General features: G+C 41.1%; 1 long non-coding RNA gene and 1 pseudogene across 1 annotated transcript; both read right to left on the bottom strand.

Annotated features, from left to right (window-relative positions):
- Positions 1-4: 4 nt before the first annotated feature.
- Positions 5-1,913, bottom strand: LOC135933516 (uncharacterized). The gene is made up of 3 exons (XR_010573784.1): positions 1,704-1,913; positions 1,163-1,252; positions 5-101 (listed from the first exon to the last, which is right to left on the bottom strand). It is a non-coding gene; the product is annotated as an uncharacterized LOC135933516 (long non-coding RNA).
- Positions 1,914-3,500: 1,587 nt separating this feature from the next.
- LOC134633402 (ankyrin repeat and SOCS box protein 3-like) lies at positions 3,501-18,326 on the bottom strand (annotated as a pseudogene).
- Between the last annotated feature and the right edge of the window lie 562 nt (positions 18,327-18,888).

Here is an 18,888-nt window from a genome sequence, read left to right on the forward strand (position 1 = left end):
AGGCTGACAGAGTCTCCCTCTCTGATCCTGTCAATGCTCCAACCCCATGAAAGCATGGTCTTCAGAGACTCTCTGATGGGCCAGCAGTACGTCTCTTTATCCTGCAAAGTCACAGTTTACTTTCAGATGTACTGCAAAAACCGAACAAAGCATGAACTCAGACACACCAACAGATGATCTTCTGCAGGATCATTTGATCACATGTCTGTTTCCACATCAGCTGATACATTTCCGTTCATTCAATTAGTAAATCTCATTTGAAGCTCATTACAACTGTGAGACTTTATATACACAACTGGACATTTTCTTGGCACACTTAGTTAATGAGTGTAGATACAAATGTAGTGTCATGATGGAAGCATCTAGAGGATCAGTGACAGAACTAGAATCCATGAAAACTCCATTGTAATGTGTATTTCAATGAGCACTGCAAAATGAAGCACAAAAGCTTCATTTCTCCAGTTAATTATTAAATAATAAAACTGATACGTTTCTCTTTTGCAACAAATATTATATAACACATTGGAGATGAAGTGTATGTAAATAAATATCTAAAGTTTATCTAAAAGAAAGAGAAGAGAAAAAAATACTGGTGACCAGTAGCACCCCTCAGCCTTTTAGCAGATATACCGATGGTATCCATTTCAAAATCCTACATCACCTCGGTGTGAAGTTCTCTCATTCACAAGAATTTCAGAAAACTCACTTTGACCTTGAGGTCACTGAGATTTAACCTCCTCTGACATTTTTAGTAAATGCACCTGTAGTATCAATTTCAGAAAACTGAACCATGAGGTCAGGGTCAGTGAGATTCAAACTCATCTCACATCTTTACCTGTGCTATCAATTTGAAGCTCCTACATTTTTGAGTTACTGCATTCACAAACGTAGGTGTTCACGCTCAGCCACCAGGGTGACGACAACACCCCATCAGCCTTTTACTGCTAAAGAGGAAAAACGGACTTTTTCAGTTTTCAGGTATGAGTTTGGTGTAGCAGCCAGGAGAGCTACCTGTGATTCAATACAGATGCATACCATGCTGTTTTTCATCATTAATAAGCTATCACTGACCCAAATGTAGCACTCACACAAACTATACAAATCTTTTGTAAAATATAGAAAGCTCACAACTTCCACAGAAAGATGTCTGCATGCAGACTACCTTTTCAGACAGGCTTTTGTATGGTTTCAGGAGTGGATGGTTCTTGCTGATTTCACACATCTGGTCTCCATATGACCAGCCATTGGAAAACTACAAAATATAATTTCACATTTACAGATCAGATTTCACAGCAACCAAAAGCAGTTCTATTTTGCTACATTTCGTGATGATAACAAGAAACACTAAGACATTTTTAAAAAGCACACAAACATTTTCCCCTCAATGTTATTCAATGTTTACAAGAAATGTTTCTTTCTCTAAAAAAGTATCAGCAGAATAAGCTGGTATATTGACATTTATGTCAATCATTGGCTTAAAATAGAGTATACCGTAAAGTTTGCCAAACAGCATACATGTGTAACAGAATGTTTTATATATTACAGCTGTGGGGTGTGTTCTTCTATGTGTAATCATTGGGTGCATTTGTTATCAGTGACTGTGAAAGACTGTTGATGTACCACACTGTTTTTGTCGTCATGGTGAGGGGAAAAACAGTATGATCAGGAAATACAACACAGAACAAGAATAAAATCATACATACCTTTTCTATACACCACTTCTCATGGATGTGCTCTGCATATCTGGTTATAAAACAATCCAGTTTCTCTGGAACAGTCACACTGTCAAAGCGAGACAAAACAAACCACTCCATTAGAAACAGAAACACAGAGATGAGAAAATAGAAATCTGCATCTGGATTTGTGTCAGTGTCCAGTGCCAGGAAATGACTGAAGGCACTTCAGTGGAGCATTATGGAGTCCTGCATCAAAAACTGAAATATAAATAAATATACAGTTATGCTCATAACTTTATTTATCATTTCAAATGTGTTAATCGCCAGACTGTACACTTAGGAATTTATCCTGCTACGTCTCTCAGCAGTCAACGCTACACTATCAGTTAACTATCGGTTAGCACTAGTGATCCAGCTGAGACCAGTCCATACACGTACCATAACACTACCATAACCCATTAGAGTATAAAAACTTAAAGTTAAGTTTTGAAAAAATACATGGATCAAACTTTACAGTTAGTTTGACCATTCAGTCATTTGACACTGCAAATCACCAAAACTATTTCCTGTAAACATCCATTCGTTCTTCCATTTCAATCTAATCTAGTAGAAACAATTTAAAAGAAAATAAATACAGAAAAATAATAATTCTTGCACACAAGCTTCCTCATAGATCCCAACCCAGATGTGGAGGTTACTTCTGAAACTGGTCAAACTTCATTTAGCCGATTGTTGGCTGGGTTGTTACTTCTTCAGACCTGTTTGAATGAATAGCATTGTTATTCATTTTTTTCTGTTAGAATGCAACTTAATATTTTGATTTATTCTTTAGATTTCATTAATCTCTTAAATTGTGCAAAAGTCTTGAGCCACTCACAATTTCTTTACATTTTACATAAGAGACTTTCACCTAATTGTTCTTTTTTAAAGTTCTCCTGAAGGCTTCAAAGAACAACTTTGAAGCTGTTTGTTCTTTGGACATTGGCTTCTTTTTGAATCATTTTAAGTCCTGTCTTCATACTTAAGAGGGGAATGTTTTTTCAATGAAAGTGTGTTTGACCAGTGTCAACTTGACAGATGTGCAGGTGTGCAACGTATCAGCTGTTTGGGCTATGTCTTTAGAAATGTGAACAAAAACATGAAGAAACCTCACAGTGGACATTAGAAGACTACCAAAAACAAACAGTCTATGTCTCTATGTGAATTCCATAAATTTAAGGCTTTCCTACTTGATAATCAGTTTTTGTTGTTTCGAGGAGGAGAGCACGCGCTCTCCCAAGATTTAAAAAAAGACGGAGTTTTCATGAATACACCTCTGTGCTGAAAACTGTTTCTGGACTGAGCAGCCTAAATAAACTGAACAGGCATATTCTGACTTGTCAGATCATTCCATCAAGTGAAAATTGCTTCTGCATATTTATAAGTTACACACTGTTATGAATTCAACATGATCTCACAACGTTTGCAGATCTGCTACTAAAACACCAGTTTTAGTAACAAACTCTCAACTGCATACTTTTAAAAATGGGATTTTTAACAGTAATGTAAAAACTAAAAGTTCTTCTGTAATTATGTTTTATTAAAAGAGAAAACACATTAATGACATTCATTAAGATTTACAGACAGGCAGAGATGGGGGTTTGGGAAAATACAAAGACCTTAGCTGACTGTACATTAAGAGGATTCCATACGTTAGTGGACTGTACCATCGCTGATCAAGAATACAATCAAATACGATTTATAGCATGCGTTTTTTTAAAAAGGGTAAACTAAATGATAAATAGTCATTAAAGGTTGACTCATATGTACATGTATGTCTTCATCTTACCCACAAACAGCAAGCAGACACTCCTCTATGGAGTCCCTCTGAGCTTTGGTGAGGCAGCAGCCTTTGGACAGGCGATAAACCGTATGAAGCAGGGAGTCAATTAGTGAGGCGAACGGCTCCGTCCCCGCAAACAGTGGCGCACATTTAGTCAGGAGAGGCAGCACTGCTGTACACAGATACCTGTTGAGTGCCAGTGCCATGTCTGTGGCACTCAGAGCAACCTAACACAAAGAAGGAGAGAGAAACAATAACAATGTAATAGAGAAACTACATGTGTGGCATGTACATATGTTTTTATACCTCTGGGGGAATACTATACACAGTGAATAAAATGCGTATTTGTGCCAGTAAGAAACAATATCAAAGGCTAAGTGTCATGTTCCCTGGCCTTGGACCTATGGGCTTTGAGTTTTCTGGGGGTTTTCTGTTTTTTAGTAGTGATTAACTTTGTATTTTGGTTCTATTTTCTGTTGTGTTGACATTTATCCTTCTGTTTTTGGTTTCCTTGTTTATTGCTGGCTCCCTGTTTTTTGTGTGTGGTTCAGTCTTGACCGATGTTCCCTCTAAATTGCGCACGTGCGCAATTGCGCACTGCTGGCACGGTCTCTGCGCACAGAAAATCTGTGTTGCGCACAAACAAAAAAAATCTAACCTGAATTAAAATTAAAACTTTAACAGTTCTGTTTTGCAGTGTTAGTCAGTGAGTGACTGGCTGCTCCCGTATGGGATTAGAACGATGCCACCTTATCCCATAGTCCAGCCAATGATGCGATTCACATTCGTATATACGCAGCCAATCAACGTCGTTAAAAGGCTATGACAGCTTCCTTATGTGCCGACACCGGTGTTTTAGTTAGCAAAGCGGCGTGGCTGATGTGGAGTTAATGACAACGTGTACAACCATTGGAGATATCAGCAGGATAGATGGAACAATTGAAAAAGGGAAACGTGTGGACTTTATACCAGTTTTTAAATTGTGTTGATAGGCCACGTAAAACCAGAGTTATGATAAAAATATATACAATGTTTGGTTTTCTTCCTGAATACTGTCCTGGTCTATATTTACTGCGGGAAGAAACGGTAAAAACGGCGTTTTATAAGGAAAACGCTCCAAAGCACTCTCCACCTGTGAACAAAAACAAAACCAACCCCCACCCTTTCCTATAGGGCTTTGGAGTTGACGTCACGCCGCAGTGCATTGTGGGATCGCGGCGCCATGTCAGAAGGCCACAAATCAAAACAAACACACTGGCTGTATCCCAATTCAGGGTATGCACGCTTGAAGTACGCATTTCAAGTGCGAATACGTCACCGCCACGCGACGACGGCTGTCCCAATTCAAAGTGTACTTAAAATGCATACTCCAAATGCGCCGTCGATTTCCCCAAATATCAAGCGTGGTCCGGTGCACGCTTCGTGGTCCCATATATCCCACAATTCATAGCGCAGCGGTGGGTGTGGATAATTTTGCCGCAAAATACGGCAGAAGCAGAGCGGCCGAAGAGTGAACTGTCAAGAGTAAGTACTGAATATGATGTCACTTATTTATGTGCGAATGTTTAATAATGAGGAACATTAAAACATTACTGTTGGCCACATGTCGGCAAAGTTATTTGCCATTAGCGATGTTTGTACTTTCAGCGTTTACTTGGTTTTAAAGCCTTTAAAATATAATAATACAATAGCTGACTTTAATCTTACAGAGAATGTGATGATTTTATGGATAATTAAAGTCAGTCATATATCCACAAACACAACAAGCTGAAAGTCAGTGATGCTGCTCGGTTTGCAGTCCTGAATATCACGGCACAAGCAGGATTCACTGCACTGTTAATGTTAGCTATGTTATATTGCTGCCTCTGTTCGGTGGTGTCGAGCCAAACGGACTTTAACGTGTGTTTGAACGAGCTGACGGTTCACTCGTTAAGCTGAAAGAAAGATGCTTTAATCACAGGAGTCACACATGTGTCCACTGGACCATCTGGGAACTCTTCTTGTTTAGCACTCGTAATAACACAAACACTAAATCCTCCTTCTCTTGTGCTGTTTTGTAGCAGTGGATACACCTGAGACTGTCACCTGTCTGTCTGTCCTGCACTCTCTCTCTGTTTCTTTCTCTCTGATTGTGGAATAAAAGTATGAACATGTATTTATAAGTTACACTTGTGTTTGAATCCTGCAGCTTATCACACATTTGATTTCCATGTGTGACAACTGCAAGTGTCCAGAGTGAGGACAGACTGAGGGACCCACTGCTGCACATCATCTGTGAGGCTTTGCACCCCTGATGATCCACCAGGACAAACTCAGCAGTGTGTGAGGAAGAGGAGGAGGAAGAGCCAGCAGCAGCTGACAGATGGAGAGAATAGACAGACTGTTCCCTGTTTGTGAAGGACTGCTAGAAAAGTTTAACATAACTAATTGTCTGTCCTGAATCAGTCTTATTAGGTAATGTTCAAATAATTATATCATTCCAGTGTTTTCAGTGTGGGAGAAAGTACTCAGGGCCTTCAAGTTACACACTATGAAAGGCAGCAACAAGTTTAATATTCAGAAACCTAAAGTATGTATCAGCAGCAGAATGGAGCTAAAAATAAATGTTTGTTTCAGTTCTATGAAGCTTTGAGTATTTTGGATTAGTAGTACTGCTGTGTTTGTTGCATCATATTGCTGTAATTGTTTATATGCTTTATATATTCTGAGGTAAGTTGATCTATAGTGTTACATCATATTCTATAAGGATGTTATGTGTTTGTATACTTTCTGCCCAGTTTGACCCATTTAGCAGAAGTCAGCCTGTTTAAGGCTCTGATATCTATTCTGTATGACTTAAAGCAGTTATGACATGGTCTGATTTTCTCACCCAATAAAGGAATATTTAATATATCAGTCTACTCTTCATTGTATCAGAAACAGTTTTCACAGCTCGTACATTTTCCTTTTTACACATATATGTAAGCATTGAGCCAAATGTAATGATGCCAACATATTAGACGAACAATATTTGTCTCTTATGTATAATACATCTATATATACACTGTCAAAGATACTTGTCTTTGAGTGAAGATTTAAGGTGATCGAAAATATAAATAACTGCAACTTGAATCTTTGACCCAGAGTTCAAGCTCACTGCTGTAATATATCCTGTACTGTGTGTATATATATATATATATATATACCATAATAATCTGACAATACATATAATATTGGCCATATTATATTTACATTACCACAGTGAGATGATTTTAGTCTCATGAACAACATTAGCTGATTGTTATTTACTAACTAATATTGAAATGACTTCAGTACAGAAATGAAGCCAAACTATCATGTTTTACAGTCCTGTGGTCTCAGCCTCAGATACTCAACTAATCAAAGTGATGTCATGACAAAAATGAAGGACCAACAGAACATTTTTTCTCCTTCATTTCTGTCACACACTGCTGTATGACACGTGTCTCGCGGTTAGTATCATGGTTGCTAGGCAACCTGAACAGCACGACGAAGGCTAGACCGTCCCATTTCACAAGCCTCTCACTTCCGCACTTCCCGTACTTATAGTACGCACCGTCCGTAGTACGCGTAGTGCGCGTACTTCAAGCGTGCATACCCTGAATTGGGACACAGCCACTGTGTTGATAGCAGGACTGCCAGAACCATGCTTAAAATCAGCGCAAAAGACAAAGGGCTGTATCGCGAACGATTGCGTCCAGACGCCAAGAGACGGTACATGGAAAAAATAGCGTGCATCGGTAATGTGGACCCGTATGAAACAAGGCAGTGGAGCGGAAACCCAGACGGCCTGCCGCCGTTGTCCTATCCCGATATCGTCGCGTACCTTGTCTGTGGAGTCAGCGCATACACGGCGAATCATTTCCGGAATTATAAATTCCTGGAGGAGCACATCTAATTCACAAACGGTTGGGTACAAGATTTGGCCGTTTTTAAGCCTCCAATTTGTGAGTACGTTGACCATATGATCAAGATACAGCCAGAGGTTGCCAGCTGTGCGTTGCCATGTAAATAGTTTGCATTTCATGTGTATGTACTTGCTTAGTACATGTGAACAGATCTTGAATAAAAAAAATAAACATACTTTTCTTTTCTGTTTCATATTTCATATGCTGGTTTGCCTGCAATAATGCCAAATAATACGCTACTCCGTCAACATGACGTGGTTCTGCAGCATCACACATTAGGATGTTTATCTAATTATCTATGACCTCAGCGCATTCAAAATAACACGAAAAGCCTATTAAGAGAGATATGAATTTATTTAGAACTCACCGGAAAGAAAATGCCGCGAGCAAACCAACAAAAAATTGGGGATGGCAGAGAACTCGATATCCGCTCGTCTGACCGCTGCAATCCAAGCCTGACGTCTTCGTTTAGTAATACCGGATACATGAGATCCCTCCCGTTGCCTCCAGGAGGGGAAACGATGAAAAGAGAGCCCATTTTCCAGCTTCTTGCCTTCCTTATCGTGTGATCTAACGTTGCAACACAGCACGTACGAACCATAGCTGACGCTTCCGTGTGCTTTCTTTGGCCTACTGTCATGGCGGGAGGGGGCGTGGCACCGCTCCCGTGACATCACGCTCCAAAGCCCTATTGGTCGAAAAAAAATACCATGTCGACCAATCAAAAAATGATATGGCAATGTGGCATCTAGTTGTTAAGAAACGGGAGGAAGTTTTAGGAGTGACGGCGGTGTTTTGAGACGTTTAGCGCAAATCTTGTGTAGTCAGTGTGTAGTGTAGTCAATAGTTTTGTTGTGTGTGTCAGAACAGTGAGGCGACTGCTGAATGTTACAGGTGTTACAGGAGTGATACATCTCCTGTTGTCAGGCCTGCAGGTATCAGGCTGTTGGTCTCCTTTATCTCACAGTGGACAGAAATTATTTTTTGGAGTGGCACAAATAATTTGTGTGGCATCAGATTTGATGCAGAACAGCTGATTGTTCTGTAAATAGTTTGAACTGTTTATTTTAAAACGCCTTGGCTGCATTAAAAAATAGCTGCAAAAAACTTTGTTGTTTGCCAAACTGAGTTACTTTTTTGGAGAAGTAACTATATAATTAATTGCCCAGCATTGGTCATTATATACTGTATTTTGCAGACAGAGAGTTACAGGACTCTGTCCCACACCACAGACTCATTCTCATAATACAAGTCAGAGCTTTATAAAAAAAGAAAAGAAAAAAAAAAGGGTGTTTTCAAAATTGGAGTTCAAGTTATCATTTATAAGTGGGCTAAAGCAGTTAATTAAAAGTAGTCTAACATAAATGTAAATGGTGTAATTTGATTATTTTAATAAACCATGTAACTTGGATGGATTCGATGCTGGCGTGACCGCAGTGCACACGTCTGATGTCGCTCACAGTGGTCCAAGGGATCGCTCAGGGAGTTTGTGTGTTCGCTCAGACACATGAAAAATTAGAGGGAACATTGGTCTTGACTGCTTGTTAGTTTACCTTTCTGTCTCTTTTTGTCAAATCTGTATTTCTGTTCCTGAAGAGAAAGAAAAGATGTATACACACAGACAGAAACTTACAGTGTCCAGAGAGGCAGCAGACCTCAGGTCTGGTAAGAACCCAACCTCCAGAAGGTGGAGAAGAAAATTCTGGTCTTCTATACCATAGACACGGTCCAGGAACAGCACCATGGCTGCTTTGTGGTCTGGGCAGAAACCTGCTGACATGTCTGGCTCCACAACCAACCCATCTGTGCATGCACGCAAACACAATTCAATTTCTGATTGCTGATATTACAGGATCAGTTACTGTTATTACAGTACTGGATTAGATCTCATCATGTCAGATGACTTTCTTACCTTTAGCCAGGTTAGGCATAGAGAATGGAATACTGATGACTCCCACCAAATCTTCAATAGGAATGAGAGACCTCAAAATCGCTCTGATACGGATAGCTTCACCTTTACCAGCATGGATCAGCTAATAGAAAAGAGGTAGGGCTTAAGTGAGTGCACTATATACGTAAGGCTGCATGTAGGAGTTGTGTATTTTGAATTGCTGGTACTCCACTTCAAGGCCAGCCAGCTCGGAGCCCGTAAGACCACACATACGGCCAGCGACAACTCTCACTATCAGTGACTCAATAATCCAAAATATTAAAACAAGCTCAGTCACAAACCCCTCTTACCTGGGAGCTATTGTCTGAGACATAGAGGATAAAGCTACTGGAATTCTTGCTTCCGGGCAATCTAAAAGTCATTGTGCATGCAGGAGCTAACAATATCTGCAAACAACAACTACAGCTACTCAAAAGAGACTTTGAAAACACATTCTGCTCACTAAAGATACACGTGCAGCACATTTTTAATCTGTTTGTGAACAAAGTCAGCTATGCAGACACGATGCAAATGAAGTCGGAAGAAAACTTCTCTCCTCAAACATTTCCTAAGGCATTTTCCAGTCAGGTGCTCTAATTGGAGATAGGACCCTGTATAAATAGGTCATTGACGAGGACGACATAGACAAAACAGAGACAGCTGAACAAACGCACGTGTACAGTACAAAGTAACTCACATGCATCTCTGGAGCACAGCGGCCCAGCAGGTCAATGAGAGCAGAGTAGAAGGTCATGATGGCATTTCCCATGTGAATAGTATCATCTTCCTCTTCCCCTGGCATGTCACTGCTACACACGGACACACAGAGACACACTCTCATATTAAATGCCCCTAAATACTTCAGACCACTTTCTTCTGACCCGTTATGCTCATTTCCCACTCTGTGCTTGTACTGTAGTTACTCATGAACTCAGGTTAGTGACAGGATAATTGGTTCAGGCTGATGTTTGTCTGAAATTGTTCTTTTCTAAATGGAAAACACAGGAAGAGATAATCTGCTTGAATATTGTTAGTACTGGAAATATGACACGTAGTTTAGGAAGTTACCAAAAGGTGTGCCGAAGGAAAATAGTGTGCTCAAAGTCATATAATGATAATAATAATGGATTGCATTTATATAGCGCTTTTCAAGGCACCCAAAGCGCTTTACAATTCCATTATTCATTCACTCTCACATTCACACACTGGTGGAGGCAAGCTACAGTTGTAGCCACAGCTGCCCTGGGGCAGACTGACAGAGGCGAGGCTGCCATATCGCGCCATCGGCCCCTCTGGCCAACACCAGTCAGTAGGGTATCCAACTGAACCCTGGGATTTTGTGACAGGCATTCATAACTACTGAAATATACATCTGCACAACAAATTATAATTGCTATGAGTCAGCATTTTGTATGCCCTAATTTCCAAAACAGATGCAAATTCTAGATCTTAAGAAAATCCCTTAACATTTAACAGGTTGTCGACAAGCCATCTGGACTTGTAGACTCATGTACAGACCTTTGTAAGGAATTTAGTCTACCAGGCAGACCAAATGGAAACAGTCAACATGACTGTGCTAGCGAGTGCTTCCTGTTAAAAGTGAGGTCTTCCTTGCCAGGGTCGCCAAGTGCTGCTTATAGGGAATTATCTGACGGCTGAGTGTCTGGAGATAACTGCTGCTATGAATGGGTGCTGTATAAATATAAAGGAAATGTAATTGATCCTTGCCTTTTCAGTCCAACTGATCAGTCCTGTTCTGTCAGTGTGAACTTTAACATATATATGTAAGTAATCAGGTTAGAAGTGTGGTCATACAGTGCCTTGCTGCTCTCAGACATAGGAGACGGACCATCTCTGGAGGGATCCTGAGAGATCTTAATGGCCTCCTCCATTGCTGCCAATAACCCATCACCACCTTCACCTCGAAGAGCCGGGCCAAAACATTCTGGTCGACGAATAAGGAGCCTTACCACAACATTGGCATTCTCCTCCACACTTTCACCTGGCCACATAACAGGGACAAGTTGCTAAGATTGTGGTTGCACATGACACAAACTCCAGTGGAAAATAAATGATCTGACTGCAGTCATATGGTTACATTTTTACCATTGCAGAAGACAGCAAAGCGCAGGAAGTCAAGGTATCGTTCCCCCTCCACAGGGTTCCAGCCATTGTCAGGGTATCCCTTACAGACCAGCATCACACAGCTCTGCAGCCCACACCCAGCTAGATATTGCACCACCTGCAAAAATAAATTATTATTATTATTTTGGGTTGTTTGTTTCAAAAAGAAAAAATATAGCACAGTGGAAAGACACCTACAATTTCCATTTATTTAACAGAGATTGAACAAAGGGCTTCAGCAGTATGGGATGCCCGACCCGTTGACATGGGGCATTTTGTACGCCCACAGCTAGAGCTTGGTCCACATTACCGGCAGCGGGGACGGATCTACTGTGGTGGCATGTGCCACCTTAAAATAATCTCAGTGTGTAGCTTTCTGCATTTTATACTAATAAATTTGTTTCCGGTGTCACCAATTCATAGCCTTTATAGACTATATAGGAATAATGGAAAATCTCAATTTGGTGGCCTCAAGATTTGCTTTATGCAGGTGATGTTGTAGCCCACAGTCACAGTCAGATAAAAGTAGAAACCTTTGGTCAGAATTACTACTCATGTGGTGTAATGTACTGCAAACTCTAAAGCAAAATTCTAATAAGATGACTGTATAAAAAGTTATTGTTGTGTTGAAAGCCAAATACATTTGATTTTTGTTATTTATTCATTTTTGTTTAACAGTTGTTATTTTCTGACCTTGATGGACAATTTCATTTTTAACCAATGGGGATTGTTCTCCAGCCTTTAAATGTTTTCCGTTTGGTTACGCTGGTAAGGCTGATTACTAAATATGAGGAACATTGTTGCTGTTGAAAAAGAGGTTGAAAAGCGAGATGTCTGTTTTGTTAACTGCCAGATCTGGAGACCTGAAGCTGTTTCTTGTGAATTCGATCTGGTTTCAATAAAACGGAGGAAGAATATGAATGAGTTTGGATAATTACATCTATTTGTATGTTATATATTTCTTGGCTGCTTTGTTGTTATTTTAACCACTAGTGAGCTGTTTATTGACACTAGCTGTACTTACTGCACAAAAAGGGGAGGGATCACTGCAAATCAATACAAAGTTTGTCTATGTGATTGGCTTTTATCCTTATGTATGCTCTCTTTCAGAGTGAGAATTGCCCTCATCCATAGGGCACAAGGGTCACTGAAGAATATGAAAATGGTGTGAATCACACGTGTGCAGTCACAACATTTCAATCCAAATGAACGCCTGTGGGAGATGTTTGACCATTAGACAGTCCTCTCCAACATCATCAAACATATGAGGGAATATCTTTTGGAAGAACAGTGTCCAGCGCTCCAGTGACTTTCCAGACATTTCAAGAATAAACATAAAGGAGTAGTAGTGCTGTTCTGGTGGTCCAACACCTTAGTAAGAGGCTTTTTGGTTTTTCTATTAATTTGTCCCTCTTCTGTACCTGACATTCTTCTGATTAAACCTCCAATCCATCCATACTCCAAATAGGAATGTACATAAAATGATGAACCAGACTCAAATACTTGCATTTATTGCAAGAATGTGGATATTCCCAGAGTCGCTGTGAAATAGGCAATGGTGGTGCGTGTGTGTATGTAGCTTCTGGGATGTCCCTGAATTTAAGAAAATCATGAAGCCGGTTGGGGACAGGAAGCTGCTGGACGACATTGGTCCTCATCAGGATATCTGGTCCCAGCAGTGCTCTGACCTGCAGCCGGCAGATGTGTGAAAGACAGGGGACGGAGTCTGAAAGAAGGTGGAGAGAAAAGATCAATCGCTGCAGTGTTTCCACGTGCAGGTTATTTAAACTCTGCAGTGCATATTTACTGCTGTACCGAAACATGGATGTGGATCCCAGGACTTTTCTGCCACCCTTCGATCCAGAATATGTTTCAAATGGGGAGATAAAGTCGACCAGTTTACAAACTGAAGGAGGTAATTTAACACCTGGCTGTCTGCATCTTCCAACCTACAAAGAACAGATGACACAAAGGAACAGATAATGATGATGGGTGATCAACCAGCTTTGGATCCTGACTTAAATTTAGCCGATCTCCTTTTTAAAAGAATTTTCTCAGGCATATCCAGACAGCTTTAAATACGGAAGCTTTTTTCTTTTTTTTTTAAAGATTATTCCCCCAAAGTCCTCTTTTGGTGGGCGAAAACGGCCACTGCTGGTGAGTGAGAGGCTGATGCAAATGCTACTATGCTGATCTTAATGTCACTAAAATTTAATTGGGATCCTTGTTTAACATCACTGACTAATAAAACCTGTTAACTGTGGGGTTTGACCTTATTTTGGCTTTTAAAGTGGGGCGAGTCAGAACGTTAGAGAACTGTTTACTTAGAATATCCTCTGTGATTTCTCCAAACAGCAGCTGTGCGTGAGAGGATGACCCTGAAACTGTGATCGGCCAAATTATACAAAGTCAAGTTTTTGATTTTTAGAGGCCCATCCCTGGAACAAACCTATTACAGCTTGTTGATTACTAAGGAGACAGAGGTGGTGTGGCACCTTACATGTGGGGCTGAAGCAGTAAAGATGGTTCCAGTCCTGCCTTCAGGAGAAGAGGAAGCCAGCAGCCAGCAAAATGTACTTGGTTTAGAGCCACAGAGAGCATCTCGTTCAGTTCTCTCAGCTTCAGCTCAGTTTCCCATCATGCTGCAGTACACATTCGTTGCTGGTCACAGCCTCTGGGCGAGGTATCCACCGGTGCTCAAATATCAGCTGCAGCAGGTCTGCTTTGTCAGTGGCCAAAGCATAAATCCAATCTTCCTCATTCAACCTTGCTCCTGCAGCTATCAGCAGTTTCACCGACTCACTGAAAGAGATTTTAATATCAAACTAAAATAAACCATCTGGTTTATCTTGCAAATATGTGCAAGGTGGTAAAATCGGCATTCTTACACACCTGTAAGGTTTCTGGGGTGTGCGATACAAGGCCTGGGAGAGCGGTGAGAGGAGGCCATGGGTGTGTGAGCGGTCCTGGGTATCTGGGCTGTAACCTTCCCTCAACAGCAATTCCACACTCTTGGTCTGATCACTGTTGATAGCCACATGCACCGGACTCACCATGCTCTTGCCGTGGTCGCACGCACGATCCGTAACAGCTATGAGGCTCCTGAGGATACTGGAGTGACAGAATATCAAAACGTCAAAAATACACAATCAGCCTTATTTTAAAAGAGGTTAAGTTATGAGTCAGTACCCGATGTGACCAAACTGGGCTGCGGCGTGAATGGCAAACTGGGGCCAATCGTGACTGCAGACCATGTTAGGGTCAGCCCCGTGGTCCAACAGGAAGTCCACGCAGGCCTGGTGTCCCTCCTGAGAGGCGATGAACAGAGGTGTACTCAGATCAACTGCCTGCTTGTTCACGTTGGCACCTGAAGTGAAAGCAGGTTAAAAAATTAACTGTGTAATCTATTTTACTTAATTACTTCCTAAAGAAGAGGCCAAGAGGACATGGAGCATGAGATCCTTTAACAAGGAGGAAAAAAAAGTACAGCTACCATTAAAAGTAAATCATATTTACCGGCGTTAACGAGTATTTCCAGGCACCCCCTCTGTCCGTACTGTGCAGCCACAAATAACAGGGAAATCCTGTAATCATCTACTGCCTCCAGGTTGCATTTGTTAACAAGAATGCGCACGATCTTAGTGTGGCCCTTTGGGAGAAACATGATCTTAAATACAATCAGCAAACACACAAGGACCCCACTGTTAATGCTGGCAGCAGAGAGCAGGAACGTTTAAGCCCTACATTCTTCACAGTGAGCATCACAAGAAATCACTGCATCCCTGCATTCTGCTGAAATTTTTTGTGCCAGTTTGCACCTTTTCTGCAGGTGTTTAAAGGTAAAAAATTATTTCATTTATAAGTGAAATGTAATAAAAAGGTTAATACATGCACAAAGTCTCTCTCTCTCTGTGCCTTGCAGCCAGTCAGAAAACATAAGGGAAATAAGGGAAAATCCCCAACAGATGTGACCATGCTTTCCTGATCAAATCCTAAAAGTCATGATCTAGTGTTAAATGAAAACTGTTTGTTTAAGAACATGAGTGCTAATGCTTATGCCTACCTTATATGCAGCTTGATGCAGGCAGGTCCAGCTGGACTCTGTGTATATTCTGTTGACCTCAGCACCTTTGCTTACCAGCAGTTCTACAACATCTGTGTGCCCGTGGCTAACAGCTGGAAGCAAATTTTGGGACATTCATTTGGTTAGAGGAGCTTAAAGGGTTAGACAAGCAAAAACAGAAAAAAATTAAACATCAGTGAAGTGCAGTTGTAATACCTTCATAAACAGGACAGGACAAGTCGTTAGTGAGCTGGTTGATATCAGCGTGTGCTCTGAGGAGCAGTTGGACCACCTCCAGGTGTCCACGCTGCGCTGCCAGGTAACAGGCAGACTCCCCCTCATGCGTCAGATGGTTCACATAAACACGACTACAGATGGAGGAGCGTGCTGCACACAGGCGGAAACCAAAGAGGAAGAACAAAATGCAAACGAGAGAAACGCACATATAACTTTAAAACAGGTGCTGAAGTGACTGATTTATCCATTAATCATTCACATCCATCTGGAGTCTAGCAGAGAAGTAGAAGGAGTAGAAATACCCTCAGATGTGGGAAGTAATAAAGTACAGATACTGTGCTTCTGTACTTTACTTTACTTTGAATTTTACTCTCTTTATTTTAACACAAACATCTCTACTTCTTACATTTTCTAACCAGGCTGATTTTTTTAGGTTTAACATATGTGAGCTACTATTTCCTCTCTTTGGGTACTTTCCAGACATCGAACTAATCAGACCCCAAGCAGAAGGAACAATATCCATCACCGGTGCTTGCACATGAAGAGATCAAAGAGGAAAGAAATACAGTTTGCATCATTTATTTATTCAGTATACTCTGGGATTCAATCAGGCTTAAATCAGGTTTGGGGAACTCCAGGCCTCGAGGGCCGGTGTCCTGCAGGTTTTAGATATCACGTTGGATCAACACACCTGAATCACATGATTTGTTCATTACCAGGGCTCTGGAGAACTTCATGACATGTCGAGGAGGTCATTTAGCTATTTAAATCAGCTGTGTTGGATCACGGACACATCTAAAACCTGCAGGACACCAACCCTTGAGGCCTGGAGTTCCTCACTCCTGGCTTAAATGACATGGAACGGTATTTTTTTGGTGCAGATGCCCATAAGCTGCGGCTTGTGCTACAGAAAAGGAGGCGAGACTAACATTTTCTAATGGGCGTTTTAAATGCAATGTTTCTAAGAAATATCATCAAAGCCACAAATTGATTCATACACTGGATTCCACCTTTGCACTAGCTTTATGCTGTCAATGGGAAGGGCATGTAATGGAAAATATTAGGATTCTGCTCTTTTCAGTGTCAAGCTGACCTGGCTCAATGAAAGGCTCCACAGTGTCAGATTCTGCCTGTCAATACAAGTACAAGTACATCTTTTTCACAAAGAAGCATCCATGTAAATCAATAAAACGACAGCTCATGTAACATCAGCTCATATCCTGCTGGATAAATCCATAAAGAGGAGCAGGACAGGCCGGCTGATGACAGGCTGTGCACAAAATCTGTAAAATCCCACTCTAAGCTTTCACTACAGTCATCTTACTGTTTGAGTTTCACAACAAAGTCACACATCTAAAATGCAGTCAGCAGCAACGAGAGCTTTTTAAATTCCCCCCTTTTTTTGTTCAGCATATCAGGAGTTCAAGCTGAGTTAATTTATTAGAATTTGAATTTAAGTTGAAATAAAGTTTGTATAAATAATATTTTATTATTATATTAATATGGAAGGTGGAAGTTTGAGCACATATCAGAGTGTGTACTTTTGTGTACTTTTTCACCTTTACTTGAATAAAGAAGTACTTGTGTAACGTACTTGAGTAGTCCCGACCTGTCGTCCATCTGAAATACCACATCGAGCAACAATGTGAAAGCACTTTACTTTTCAAAAGTTTGGCAGTTGTTGTTAAATGTTTTTCGAACTAAACATGCTGCTGTCTTAAAAATGCAAAGTGAGCATGTATTTTTGAAAAAGCAATAAAGAATCTCAGTTTTCTATCAAGTGAAAGCTCCCTGGTTCGATCCCGGGAGTAGACACGCATCCCTTTGAAGCTGCTCCAGGTACATCTGCCAGTCAAACATAGTAAGACTGTAATGGGCCCAAACCTTTTGTGTTACTGTATGAGAACATCAGGAGTGGCAGAGAAGTATGTGAGGCTGGTGCAAGACATGTTAGAGGGCAGTGAGACAGTGGTGGAGGAGGGTAGGAGTGACAGATGGGTTGAAGGTGAGGGTGGGATAAGATCCGGGATTGGCTCTGAGCCCCTTCTTGTTTGGAGCGATGGGGACTGTTGGACACTAGGGTCTCTTCTAACTTTGCATCCAACGTTAGACAGGCAAGGCTGAGACCTTTCGGACATGTGCAGAGGACGGACAGTGGCCAAAGGATGCCGAAGATGGAGGTGCCAGGCAGGAAGAAAAGAGGAAGACCTCAGAGGAGGTTCATGTGAAGGAGGACATGACGAGGGTTGGTGTGACAGAGGAGGATGCTGGGATAGGGTGAGACGAAGGAAGGCAGATGATCCGCCTGTGGAGACACCTAAAGGAAGTAGTACTGGATACCTGTGCAGCAGCCTCTCTTACCTCTGACAGCTGACAGGATTTCCAGGACGCACGCTTTTCTGCCAGCTGCCGCCGCCTCATGCAGGGGGGTCCAGCCTCGGTTGTCCCGACAGTCCAAACTGCAGCCTCTCTGAATCAGCATCCTCAGCAGCCTCCTGAAGCCTGAGCGAGCAGCAGCGGCCACACTGTAGCACTCAGTGAAGTCCATGCCCAGGTTCACAGAGACATTCGTTATTTTAACTTCAACAAGGATTAACAGTCAAAACACAACCTCAGAGTTACTCTGGATGATTTTACACAACCCAACGTACATGTTTCTGTTGAAATAAAGAAATAAACGTTCAGTTGCTAACGTCTGTTTGGTAACTAAAGAGTTACCAAACAGACGTTAGGAACTGAACAACGGCATTCCGTCCCACCACAACAATCCTACGATCCAGCATTGCGTGTCAGCTGTAGCTTTATGGAAGAAATATAGTATCATCAGAATTTAAAAATAGTTAAATTCTGATGATACTATATTTCTTCCATATTTTTATTACTTAAAGTAGAAAAAGAATGACCATAAAAACAAACTTTAGTTGAAATAAAAGTTTACAGAGAGTAAAAAAAAATTGACGAGTCATATCTTAAGATTTGCGACAGAGTTGTTAAAGCTAGGTTAAGCAGAGACGTGATGATCGGTGAGCAGCAGTATGGTTTCATGCTGAGAAAGAACTGTAGAGATGTGATGTTTGAGAGTACTGATGGAGAAATATAGAGAAGGTCAT

This window comes from Pelmatolapia mariae, linkage group LG8 (assembly GCF_036321145.2).
Source record: "Pelmatolapia mariae isolate MD_Pm_ZW linkage group LG8, Pm_UMD_F_2, whole genome shotgun sequence".
NCBI lineage: Eukaryota > Metazoa > Chordata > Actinopteri > Cichliformes > Cichlidae > Pelmatolapia > Pelmatolapia mariae.